Source organism: Microplitis mediator, chromosome 8 (genome assembly GCF_029852145.1).
Source record: "Microplitis mediator isolate UGA2020A chromosome 8, iyMicMedi2.1, whole genome shotgun sequence".
Classification (NCBI taxonomy): domain Eukaryota; kingdom Metazoa; phylum Arthropoda; class Insecta; order Hymenoptera; family Braconidae; genus Microplitis; species Microplitis mediator.
The window spans coordinates 12498260-12511758 of record NC_079976.1 but is presented as its reverse complement, the minus strand read 5'-3'; the positions used below and the strand labels follow the sequence as shown (position 1 = coordinate 12511758).

The 13499-nt window shown below is 31.1% G+C and overlaps 1 protein-coding gene across 1 annotated transcript in view; it reads right to left on the bottom strand.

The window, feature by feature from the left end:
- Positions 1 to 2649: 2649 nt before the first annotated feature.
- Positions 2650 to 13499, bottom strand: part of LOC130673502 (uncharacterized) — a 41158-nt gene continuing 30308 nt past the window's right edge. The window contains exon 8 of the transcript XR_008990894.1: positions 2650 to 2819. The gene's annotated coding sequence lies outside the window, so the exon portion shown is untranslated. The remainder of the gene's footprint in view (positions 2820 to 13499) is intronic.

Here is a 13499-nt window from a genome sequence, read left to right as displayed (position 1 = left end):
GAAAATGTTCCCTTTCTTTTTATTTTTATTATATATTTAAATCTAAATTTAACAGTAAATTAATTAAAATTAGTAATTGGAATTTGATTAATTTATTATAATGATAGGTAGGATGTGAAAGGTATCGTTTAATAAAACTCGTGGTTTGGGTGTATCAAAATCGAAGAATATATTTTGACCCAAAAAAATAGGGAAAGCGCTACGGCATAAAACCCTTTGAAGAAATACAGTGAAAAGATTGAGAATGTTAAGATAATGAGAATGAGGGTAACTCGTTGAACAATTGATACAAAATGAAATGTAGAGATGTGTGTGTATGTGTATATGTTAATGTGTACTGGGATGATAGAGAGTCTACTGTGGGACAGTTAAATAGTACTTGGTACTAATGCGATGGTAAGAGTCCACTGCGGGACAGTTAAATAGTACTTGGTACTAGTGCGATGTTAAAGGGTCCACTGTGGGACAGTAAAATAGTACTTGGTACTAATGCGAGCGAATGAGTGAAAGCTTTCAGTCGATAACGATTGCGTCGTTAAATGTTTGTGTTATGAGATGCGTCGCGACGATGTTACCGATTGATCAGATCGGCGGTACGAATTGAGAAGTCAAAATTGTAGTGGGATATTCCAATGACAATATTATGACGCTAAATTATTATTATAATTGTTCTTACGATTTGTAACAGATTGTTATTTAACTGCAGTTAATTAAATTCTCATCAATTGGATTGATGGCTGTGGTTAATTAAATTCTCATCAATTGGATTGATGGCTGTGGTTAATTAAATTCTCATCAATTGGATTGATGGCTGTGGTTAGCACGCGGCTATGGTACGAATGAAGTTGTATATGGTATCGTATGACAACGGCCAAATGCGTTGATGATAATTAAAGCGCGAACAAATTCAATTTTTGGTTTTATTTGTTATATGATTATCACGTATATATGATAATTATTAATGTGTAATTATTGCAGGGTAATTAAACTGTACCCGAACAGATCGATGAATTGACGGAATTTAATGTGAGATAATAGTTATTAACTATTCGATATTATTTGAGTCGATTATTATTTAATATTAATATGAATATTAATATTAAATAACGAATTCAATCTTACCGAATAATTAATAGTAACACAAATAAATATTCGATGTTTGATGGGTGAGACCCACGCGCAACAAGTCCCGGCTTGTTTTTACTACGACGTAATAAAACACCCGGTCTTTATGCAATTCCCGAAATATTAGTGAAACTCAACGAAATAAGTAGCAAAACTGATTAAACCGTATTAATTAATGCTTATCTTGGCACGATGGCACGAAATCGTAATTGATAATCAAATAATTAATAATTATTATTAATTTTAATATTGGCTTGGCAATGTAGCGAAAAGAACGTTCACAGTAAGTGTGGACAGCGTGAAGACTTGTGGTCAACTGACGAAAAGACGCGGTAACGCCGGGTCGTCGTTTCGACGGAACGGAAAAATTCAGACACCCAAACGACAGAGATATACTGAAGGCGTGAGTGCAACGAAGATGCACCGAGAAACCGACGCTAGGTTTAGCGCGCGCGTTCGCGGTGCGATCCGAGTTGGCGACGAGATAGAGTTTAGCACCGCTAGATGGAGACTGATTTGAATATTTAAATTTTGAATATTATTACGATGACAATTCATTTTAGGACTTCCGTTCTCGACGGAACAAATGATTAAGAAATCACAGTAATATTACTGTCAACTCACAGCGATATTATTGTGATTTCACGAAGAATCTATAGTAAGACTGCTGTGAAATCACTATATGATGACGGTATTATTACCGAGAAAGCATGACTGAAACACTGCAGATCCAGGATAAACTGATAGTGAAATCACTGTAAATACACAGTAATACCACTGTCAACTTACAACTATACTACTGTAAATTAACTGTAATGCTATTGTGATTCTACTATGAATCGATGGTGAAATTATCATAAAATTACCATCGGATGGTAATAAAATCACAGTAAGCAAATGGCACAAAATCACAGTAATTTCACTGTCATTTCACCATGGGTTCACTGTCTTTCCACTATGATCTCACCGAAATTTCACCATGATTTCGAAGTAATTCCGAATCCGCGAGGGTTAACAGCAGCAAAAGAAAGGCAATCAAAGATATAGTTTATTGATACAAGACGTATGCTGTTTAGTTGTCAATATATGACTGACTGACTTTAGTCGCGCATCTATAAAACAAGAGAAGTAGGCATTTGTTTTCTAGCTATTCAAATATTTCAAAGATCAGTTTTATATTCGTTACAATATTCTTCTTTATGTCAGTCATTGAAAGTGATTGCTTAAAAATCGTCATGTTCACTAGTATGACGATATACTTACACGATATAGATACAACGTATAACGTAAATACTTATTTTTGAGTCAATTATTGAACAAAATTGTGAATAAATATACAAAAAACGCTCATTCAATAATTATTTTGGATTCTAAATGTTTAAACTTTTACATAAAACGTAACCCTTTTGAGCTTGAAAAGCTTAAAAAAAAGGAAAACACAGGTATTTTCGAGCTCGAAAATGTATTTATACTAATGTTTTCGAGCTCTTAGAGCTCGAAAACAGCGGGAAGTTTAAGGGCAGACCTGCAGGGCCAACCGCTGCCTAGATTTTTTTAGAAGGAAAAAAAAAATTGTTTTGAGAATATTAAATAATTTATTATTATTATTATTATTATTATTATTGTCGCTTAAAGTTGACGCCTCAAAAAAACAGCACGTGGGTGACCCGGGTGATATTGACTCTTGAGGACATCTGAAATTAAAAATTCTTGATTAGTCTTACTCTGTAGACATGTCATTCTTGTCGAAACTGGGATCGTCAAATTTTATCGAAAAATAACAAAATGGCGAATTTAGAAAAAAAAATCATTTTTTTCGCATAAAACGGATTGCAAAATGAAAAGTAAGGAGTAAAAAAAATTAATCCTAGTTCCGACGAGAACTACAAATGTGCAGAATAACTGGTTTTAGTTTCAAACCAATAGGTTGAATAGAAAAAAAGTTATGACCCGGGCCGACCGTAAAAACGTTGTTTCAAGATGAACGCGTTTAAAGTCCCTGATGAAAAGAAACGCTTCGAAACGATTTACAATGTTAAATGCCCATAAGAATGGTGATTCAAAAGTATTCAAAAGCATTCAAAAGTATTTAAAATTTTTTTTTCTAATCGTTTGAAATCGATTCTTTGGATAAGGGGTTCAGTAACCTTCGGCACGCCACTATGAGGAACTCTTAAAAACTCGTTGTTACTTCGTTCCTATTTCAAATTTTAGTTTGAAATTTTCACAGTATATTGTACTTTTGAATTAAGGAAAAAAAAACTTTTTAGATTTTTTCAATCTGAGTTACCAGACTACTACCTTAATCCTTTAAAGTCATGTAAATCATTTTTAAAATTTCACGACTTATCAAGTCAAGTCATTCTTAATTCTGTAACAGCGTCAGAATATAAAACTTTTAATCATTCCGAATATTTTTCAAACCTTCAATAATACTTGAATTTCTGTCACTGGTTATGATATGAAATTATTTGGCTACTATTAAAAATTTTTAATCGTTTCGAATACTTTTTAATTCAAAAATAATATTTGAATTTTTGTCACCGGTTATGATATAAAATGATTTGGCCAGTATTAGAAATTTTCAATTATATATCAAACATTTGTTAATCCGAAATAGTCCCGTCGATGCGCACGAAAACAATGTGCAAAATCATAATTTCGGTGGGTATGAACCAATTTTGAAATTTTTTTTTTTCAAATTCTAAAAAAAAACTGAACAAAAAGTTGACCTTAATTCAAAGGTCGCTTTTATCTTATGAAATCAACAAACGAATAAAAACAAACACACGGTCATTCACTGAGCTTGACAAATTTCTGACTTACCAATAAATGACTTGTTGGTCATTTACTGGCTCAGTACGTCAGTAATAAAGTACACCAGTGAATGACTAATTTAAAATTAATAAAACCAAAAATTTTACATGTCCAAAATCAATTTTATTGATTAATTTACTTATTTAAATAATTATAAACTTACTATTTTATATCAAAATCAATTACTACTTTGCTCTAAAAAGTCTTCCAACCTATATATAATTTTAATTATTTTTAATGATAATTTAATAAATTACTTCAATTCGTTGTGATTTAATAATAATGATGAAACTTAAGATTTCATTTACAAGTAAATAATAACTTCTAATTAAATTTTAAAATTATTATGATAGTTACCCTAGTTAAGTTTTATAAAAAAATTTCTTATCATTTTTTTTTTTTTTTTATTTTCTGATTTCAGGCTAACAAAAGATTCAAAAGTAGCTATCGCAGTAAAAATAGTTGTGAAATTGTTTAAAAACATTATTTTAAGGCTGAAAGTATGTACTTTTAATGATTGTATACATAGAAAACTAGTCTCAAAAATATTATAATTTTTTATATAGTTTAGTAAAAAATTTTATTCTGAATCGATAATTGCATTATTTTAGTTATTTATCATAACATATAAACTAAAAATCACAAAATAGTAATTAATGCTTGACGTTTTCCTGAGAAATTGCTATATTGTTACTTTTATTACTATTCCATTGATCTGTTCTTTATTGAAAAAATTCACTAAACGTTCAATAATCCAGTTTATTGTATGATTTAACGATTTTTATTCTGTAAAAATACAATAATTAACTAGCAGCATGCTTAAGATACTAGGCAGTATGCAAAAATTACTATCTAGTTAGTGATTTCTATGAATCAGACAAATAGCGCAGAATTGAGTATTGTAGAGCAACTAAAAGTTACTAAACGATTTGTAATTTTTCGAAATCAGATCGATAAAATCAACAATTGGTGGAGACAACGTATACGAAAATTTTTCTGCAAGTTCAGATACTTTCGTTCGAAGGGAACATCGAACCGGCAGACTGAGGGCAGGATTCGCAAGCGGGAGATCAGGGTTCGAATCTCGGTCAAGTCAAGTGATTTTTCAATATAAAAATTTACATCAACACTAACACACATGCCATGAACAATATCAACAACAATAAAAATGATAAAAAGTTGACAAACCAATAAAAATTTTATTTTATTTAATTCCTTCCGATTATAATGAAATTGACTTTTCTGAATCGTCAATTTCGCTAAACATGTAGTCAAATTTACTAACGCAGTTCCTATTTATTGGCATACTCGAATAATAAAAATTATAATTACTGAATATAAATAATAATTTAATTCTCAAGATAGTACAAATTACACAATTTCAATAGCGTTTTGAGTTTACAATTTGAATTTAGTAATTTTAATACATATTTTTAAGTAAAGTTTTCTATGCCTTTTTCCGTGTTTATTAAAAAATTGTTCAAAGATTACTTTTAGAATCAAACTTCAAAATAAAGTTTGGTGAGGATTCAAGTAAATTTTGAATACTTGACTTGTGTGATAAAAAATTTTTGTGTTCTGCAAGAGAACCTGTTGTTTAAAATTTGGACTTTTATTTATAATTCGAAATTTTTTTGATTTTTCTGCGATAACTAATTTTTGTTTTATTGAATTTGGAAATAAAAAAAAACGAGATTTGGCAAATAAGATCACAGGGGAACAAAATAGATATTGACTATTATAAAAAACTTCAACTGGAAAACTAGCAGAAAGTTATTTGAAGTTAAAATTATATAAATCGAATGAGCGAAAAGTATCGAACGGCAAAATAAGTTGTCTTTGTCGGTACGATATTTTCATCCAAATAACAGCCTTAAAAACTGTATTAAACATAAAATAAAGTGGATTAAGTTAGTCCAAGTGAGACCTGGCATCGAAATGTACTTAAACAAGTCGTGTCGACAAGGTACCAAACTTTGAGAATTTACAGTACAACTGCGAACCACTGGCCTTAAAGAAGTCTCGTTATTATTAGAGATATATCCGGTGTATAGTATATGCCGAGAACCGAAAGCCAACTTCCGAGTAAAAGCTATATATATAGTCAGCGTATTAGCCAACACCACGCCGTTACCGTCTCTCCTCACCCCATTTTCACCCTCTATTTTAACTCATTCCTGTTTAACCCTCAACCTTTTCACTCTCTTACCCTCACTATATAGGAAATTCTATATTTCTACCGAATATATAGATCTTATACGTATATATATATAGTAAAAGTACACAAGTCTCTCAACAGTTCGGTCTCTGGCCATTTCAAACTCAAACTTACTTTGGCCACAAAATTCCTTACGTTTATTTGTGAGCAATGTGAAAGTCATTCCGACCGTAAATGTATCAACTATCGTTTGTATAAACGAAACCTACCAACCTTAATACTATAATTTGTTAGTAATACACTTATCCAAAAAATTAAGGGAACAAGAAAATTTTATAAATATTTTAGTGATTTTTGGAAGGCTGTATTTCCGTAAAAAATGATCGTATCAAAAAACTAAAAAAAGCAAATTGAAGCTTGAAATCTATAGTTTAAAGATCTTCTAGCAAAATAATCAACTCATAATCAATAGTTAACTCATCGCTACTTTGCAAATGTTGATGGAAAGGGTTTCAGATTGATCCATTGAACCGTTTGTCCGGGTCGATTGCTCAAAGTTTTACAAAACAATTAAAGGAACAAGTTTTGTTCATTAATTTGTGTAATCATTACCAAAATGAAAAAATTAATTTTTTTCAGATTTTCTTTCATTTTTGCGTTAGTTATTCAGTAAATGTAAGGTAAAGAGAAAAAAAAAAATTTCCGAAAAACGAGATAAAACAAAAATTTTTTTTTAAGTTTTACTCAGGGTTTTTTTTTTTCTTTCAATTTTTTGGATAAGTGTTTATATTTTGGAACACATAACGCTTTTTCTTATGGTATCTGTAAAAAAAATTTTAAATCGGTTGACTCTGCAGGTCAGCCCCAAAACTTCCCACTGTTTTCAACCTCAAAGAGCTCGAAAACGTTATTTTGAATACTTTTAACTTGACAATACTTTGGGTCACATTAGTTTTTCTAAGCTTCAAAATATGGAAAGAAACGATTTAAAACGATTAGAAAAAAAAATTTTAAAACTTTCTAATGCTTTTGAATTCTTTCGAATCGCCCTTCTTATGGGCATTTAATATAACAAATCGTTTCAAATCGTTTCTTTTATTAGGGAACATAAACGTTTTATATTGAACTTGGATCATTCAAGACATCGAAAATAATTAATAAACAAGAGTTCTTGAAATTTTTATTTACGATTAAATTCAATAAAATTAATGTATTCACGTAGAAAACAATGAAAGCGATGGAAATGAGTGTTGACTCAGATCAGAGCATTAAATTATTTGAAATATCCAAGAAAAATGTTAATAACGGTGTTTTTTCAATTTTTCTGTTGATAGTATTATTTAAACTGAAAAACGAATTGCATTACGTTATGTGGTGATTAAGAGAAACCATGAAGTCGAAGAATTGATATGATTTTGAATACATTTTAGGACATTATATTATGACTTATCCAGAAAAAATGACATTAAGTTATATTTTTTACACTTTGGGTCGTCCATACATGAAACTAAATATTGATATACTTAGTAGGCGGTGTGAGGAAAATAAGCTTAAACTGAACATAAAGAAATGTGTAACTATGTCTTCCTCCCGTTCATCACACGCGTGGCCTGCAGTGTACCAACTAAATAAACAACAATTCGTGGAAGTTACATCAGCTAAAGATCTAGGTGTCATTATTAATAAAAAGTTAAGTTTCTCTAGTCACGTGGATAAAATAACTTCACAAGCATACAAGATTCTTAGATTTATATTGAGGTCGGGAAGAGAATTCGGGGACTCTCATAGGCTAGTTTGACTTTTCTCAGCTCTCGTCCGCCCAATACTTGAGTACTGCTCTATAATTTGGTCACCCTACACCAATCTTCTTGTCAACAAGTTGAAAAAAACACAGATCAAGCTTTGCAAATATATAACATTCTGTATGCGAACTAGGAATTAAAAATGAAAGTCGAAAAAGTGAATGATCAATTTAAGATGAACAAACTCTTCTACAGAAGAGAAGTTGCTGACCTTATATTTTTCTACAAAACCATAAATGGCCCCGTTGACTCCCCAGAAATATTAGAACAATTTAGTCTTGTCTGCAATAAACCAGGTTTAAGATCATACGGGTTGTTGAGTACAACCCAATCATCAAAAAGCTATGCGCACTATGGACCAAGGAACAGGATAGCAAATTCAGTTAACGATTATTGTGCTTCCGTAAATTTTTTGGTAATTCTTTATTATATTTTTCAACAAAAATAAATGTCACAGCAAACTACTGCATTGACATTTCGAAAATATCATCAGCGCCCCAATAGTAAATTGAGAAACTTAAAAAATTTTTGGTGTCCTAAAACTGATTATGAACACTTAAAACATAACAAAAAAAAGGCCATTCGGCAGCCGAAATGGAAGGTAGATTTTCCAATTAATCTGTATAAAAAGTTTCATACATACATATCTTGTGATTCATGTTAGTGTATAGTCATGATATGAACCCTCGCAGATTTGAATCACGGTGGAAACACGGTGGGTTTGTTCCATTTTACCACTGTGATTACGTGGTGTATCCACCGTGATTACACGGTGGCTTGACCACCGTGTATACACGGTGTTTCTACTGTGATTACGCGGTGGATACACCGTGGAAACACGGTGGTGAAATAGCACAAAGCCACCGTGGAATCACGGTGGATACACCGCGTAATCACAGTGGGAACACCGTGTATACACAGTGGTCAAGCCACCGCGTAATCACGGTGGATACACCGCGTAATCACAGTGGATACACTGTGTATACCCGGTGGTGAAATGGAACAAACCCACCGTGTAACCACAGTGGATCCACGATGTTTACACTTTCACGGTGTTCCCACCGTGATTCAAATCTGCGAGGGTAAATTAGGCTTGTTTTCTAAGAGTGAGGGTAAAAAAAAGACAACGACTATTTTCGAGAGAGAACTTCAGATAGTTGATTTGACAGAACATTATATAGGTAATATACCAAACTAACCTTCACGTAAACAAAGTATATAGAAAATTTAATTAATATGATCATAATTGTAATCGCTATTACGATGGTAAGACCAGTTATAATTATAGGACGTACAGGTACGTTTGAAACAACATAAGTGATAAAAGAAATACTTTTAAAATATAAAATAGCTGTGAAATTTACAGATTATTTTCTTCACAATGAAATACAACTGACAAAATTGAATTATAATGGGAAATGCTTAAGTTATGTGGAATAAGAAACCATATTCCCAACATTTTTAAATTTTATTAAAAATTTCAAGACTATCAAATTATTGGAAGAAATAATCAAAACATAAAGCTTAAGGTCATAAATTAAAGATTACTAGACAAGCTTTCAGATACTTCTTACGAAAATTGTCTATGAATGTTAGTTTTGAAGTTATATAAATTTTAGCAGTGATTAAAAACTGATTTTTACGAAAAATCATTAAAATTTCAAACAGCCATAATTTTAAAACTATTCGAACGATTCAGGGCATCTTTGAACTTGATCAAGGTAATCGCCTATAAAATAAGTGTAAATAATTTCATTAAGATCCGATAAGAACTGTGGGTGCTATCGTAGTGACAAGACCAGTGATAATCATAGGGATTAGAGGTACATTCGATACATCATAAATAATAAAAGAAATACTTTTAAAATATAAAATAGCAGTGAAATTTACAGGTCATTTTGTGCACAATAAAATACAACTGACGAAACCGGATTATAATGGGACAAACATAAGTTATGTGGATTGAAAACCATATTTTCAACATTTTTTGATTCCATTAAAATTTTCAAGGCTATCAAATTATTGGAAGAAATGGTCAAAATATAAAGGTTAAGGTCATAATTTGAAGCTTATTAGTCAAGCTTTAAATTACTTTTTACAGAAATGATCTATGAGTTTTAGTTTTAAAGTTATATGGACTTTAAAATTGATTAAGAACTGATTTTTTCGAAAAATCGTTAAAATATCAAACAGCCATAACTTCTAAACTAATTGACCGATTCAGCCCATCTTCGAACTTAACCGTGGTAATTACACATAAAATAAGTGTAGAAAATTTCATTAAGATCGGATAAGAATTGTAGACGCAATCGTGTCCTCAAAAGTCCGTTATATTACATAAATATATATATATATATATATATATATATATATATATATATATATATATACATACATACATAAATTTTTTAACGGATGGTATTTTTGAACTCTACTCAACTAATTATGATAGTTTATGACGAAATTCCTTGAAAAATCGACCATGAGGACAAATACGATAGTTAGATTTTTAAAAAAATCTACCCAAAAAAAAAATTAAAAAGTTTCAGTTTTTTTAGCAAAGAGAGCTACGGACTTGAAATTTGAAATTAATATCACCTAGGATACTAGAATATAAATGGTGCTAATGTTTCTTTTTTCAATTGACATTGGTGGGGCTGTGTGGGGAGAGGAGGGGGGGGGCAAGAAATGAAAATTTTCAGGATTTTTGACCAAGAGACCTACAGACTTAATATTTTAAATGAATGATACCTACGTTACGAGCAAAACAATAGAGGTAAACCTTTTTTGATAATCAACGTCTTTGGTGGTTTGCGACGACGTAATAATAAGACCTTCAACATTAATATTAGTTACGAAAATTAACAACGGTACAATTAAAAATTTTGTATTGAAAATTTACTCCTACCTATTTTACCACTCACAACTATTTTTTTACATAGAAAAGTGTGAGAGAATAAGTCTATTTACGGATGTTTAAACAGTTAATACTAGGATACTGATATCAATAATAAAGACAAAAAAATGTTGGAAAATCCAAAAGTGCACACCTCAATCACTCATTTTATTTTTAATCATTACTTTTATTATATAATATTAATGTCTTTTTTTTTTATTATGAACTTTTATTAAACTTACAAATTATCAATTTGATTTTTTATTTCTTATTTTCAGTTTAATATTTTTTTAATAACATTTTTTTTAAATATTTCGCTTTTTGTCTTAGATGTCACTTTTTTTTCAAACATATTAATACGCTAGTGCTGCCACCAGTGGTTGATAGAGAGAAACAATGAAAAAAATAATAACAACAGTAAAAATAGCAGCTAAATTTTTCACGAATAATCTTTTTTTTATCTATCTAATTAATTAACAACTTTTACGTTGTTAATTAATTACAATTAAACTAAAAGGATTCATATAGTAATTTTCATAAGAGTTCTTATGATAAAAAATACAAAGACAATAAAAAAAAAGTTAGGCCGATTAATGGTGTCTATCGAGAGTTATCGTGCTTACGAAGATTCATACGTAACAATTGACAGCACTAGTTTCTTGGATTAAAATAATTAATTTGAAATCAATGAATTAACAAATCGACTCAACGTTGGGTTTAAATTGTTCCTTAATAAATTATCTGCATGCGAGTACACAATTTAATAATTTTTTGTGCTATGAAAAGGGTGTAGAAATGTTTTTGTATGAGAAAAATTGTCAACGAGGAAGAACCGTCAGTAAAGCACCTCTAGCGCTTTCGCGCTTGAGGTGTGCAATATAGAGTTATTTAACATTACAAAATGCCCAGCGATGCGGGCGGGTAACAGCTAGTACATATATATTAGGGGGGCGCAAAAAAACCGACTTTTTTTTTCGATCTCGCATGAAAATTTGTTGGTTTACGATGTTTTAAGAAGCCTCTCCAAAAATCAGCTCGATAACAAAATTTTCAAGAGGTCGCTCACGAATTTTGAAAATATCGCAAATGATGGAAATCCCTGGTGGACCCGATATTACGGTATAATTACGGTAAGTTACCGTAGATTACGGTACGAGGGTAATATATCGTAACATACCGTATCTTACCGTAGTTCTACCGTAACCCTACCGTAGTCATACCGCAATCCTATCGTAGTTTTACCGTAATTCACCGTAATCTTTCCGTAGACCTACCGTAATCCTAACGTAATTTATCGTAATCCTACCGTAATTTTCGGTCGTTCTACCGTATTTTACCGTACTTCTGCCATAATATTACCGCAATTCTACCTCAATCCTGCCATTTCATGACTGCAAATACGGTAAATTAACGGTAGAACTATGATAAAAATACGGTACCGATCCGAACACTCCACTTGTTTCGCGGTGATTCAAAAGATTTTATTTTGAATTTCGATGATTGGGCATGCGCATTGATGTAGTCTTGTAGTGGTTCAGGATACTAGAGTTAGATACTTACATATATATATTTATATCACGTCGACTCTAGGAATCAGCACTTGCTTTCGCGGCTTTCGTCTGGGTTGAGATTGCACGTTTGTGCGACTGACGCTCGTTCAATCGTCACCTGCCGGTACTACCGATATAGCCGCCACAGTCTTGCGAATAGACCTTAATCACAAACCAACTGATCAGTCTTTGTCTCTGTGTAACAAGCCATTCCAAAAATAATTTTTCACAGCATATAAACAAAACGCTGTTTGTTTTTTGTAATAAAAACTTGAAAAAAATCATTAAACTTGTATTGGTAAGTAGTTTATTTACATAAATTGTCAATTAAGTTATTCAAATAAAACCATTGGTTTTCCACGATATAACGCATGAAAGCAAGGTTAAATATGCATTTGTATACATTGAAAATATGTGCATTTTTAATTTCGAATGAAATTAATATGTCATTTCAATCATAATAATATTTTTCGGAAAATAAGGACCAGTTTTTCAAACCGAGTTTATTTTTATCCGGGTTTTAATTATCATTGCTGGTATATCTATATATTATTAATATATAGATATGCCAGCAATGATAATTAAAACCCGGATAAAAATAAACTCGGTTTGAAAAACTGGCCCTAAGATTGAAAAGTATTAATCATGCTAAAAAATTCACCAACTTACATTTTATTAGGATTTGAATTTTTATAAATCACATTTGACGTCTGTGCTTATTATATTTTTTTTTTTTTATAGTTACGATGTCAATTTGGAAGTATTTTCGTGTTCGACGTGAGGGTTCAGGAAGGGATGAAGTTTTAGAAAGGAATAAAATTTGATGAAAACCATGTTATGTCCAATAAATTTTTTTTAATTTAATTTATTTTATTTCATAAATAAATTTACGAAACTCCTCTTTACAAAAGCACGCGACTACGCAGCGTCAGTTCTACCATCACTTATGCGTATAAAAGTAACGCGACGATTTTTGCAATAACGATTGACGAATAAATAAAAACTTGTCGTCATTTTCCACCAATGACAACAATTTAATTACTCCCATCAAACATCAATCAAAAGTTTTAAATAGCCTGAGCACCATGGCTCAGGGCCTTAGTTGTTGATCAAATTTTCAGATCTCGAGTCCTACGGTATCGTGTAAACGG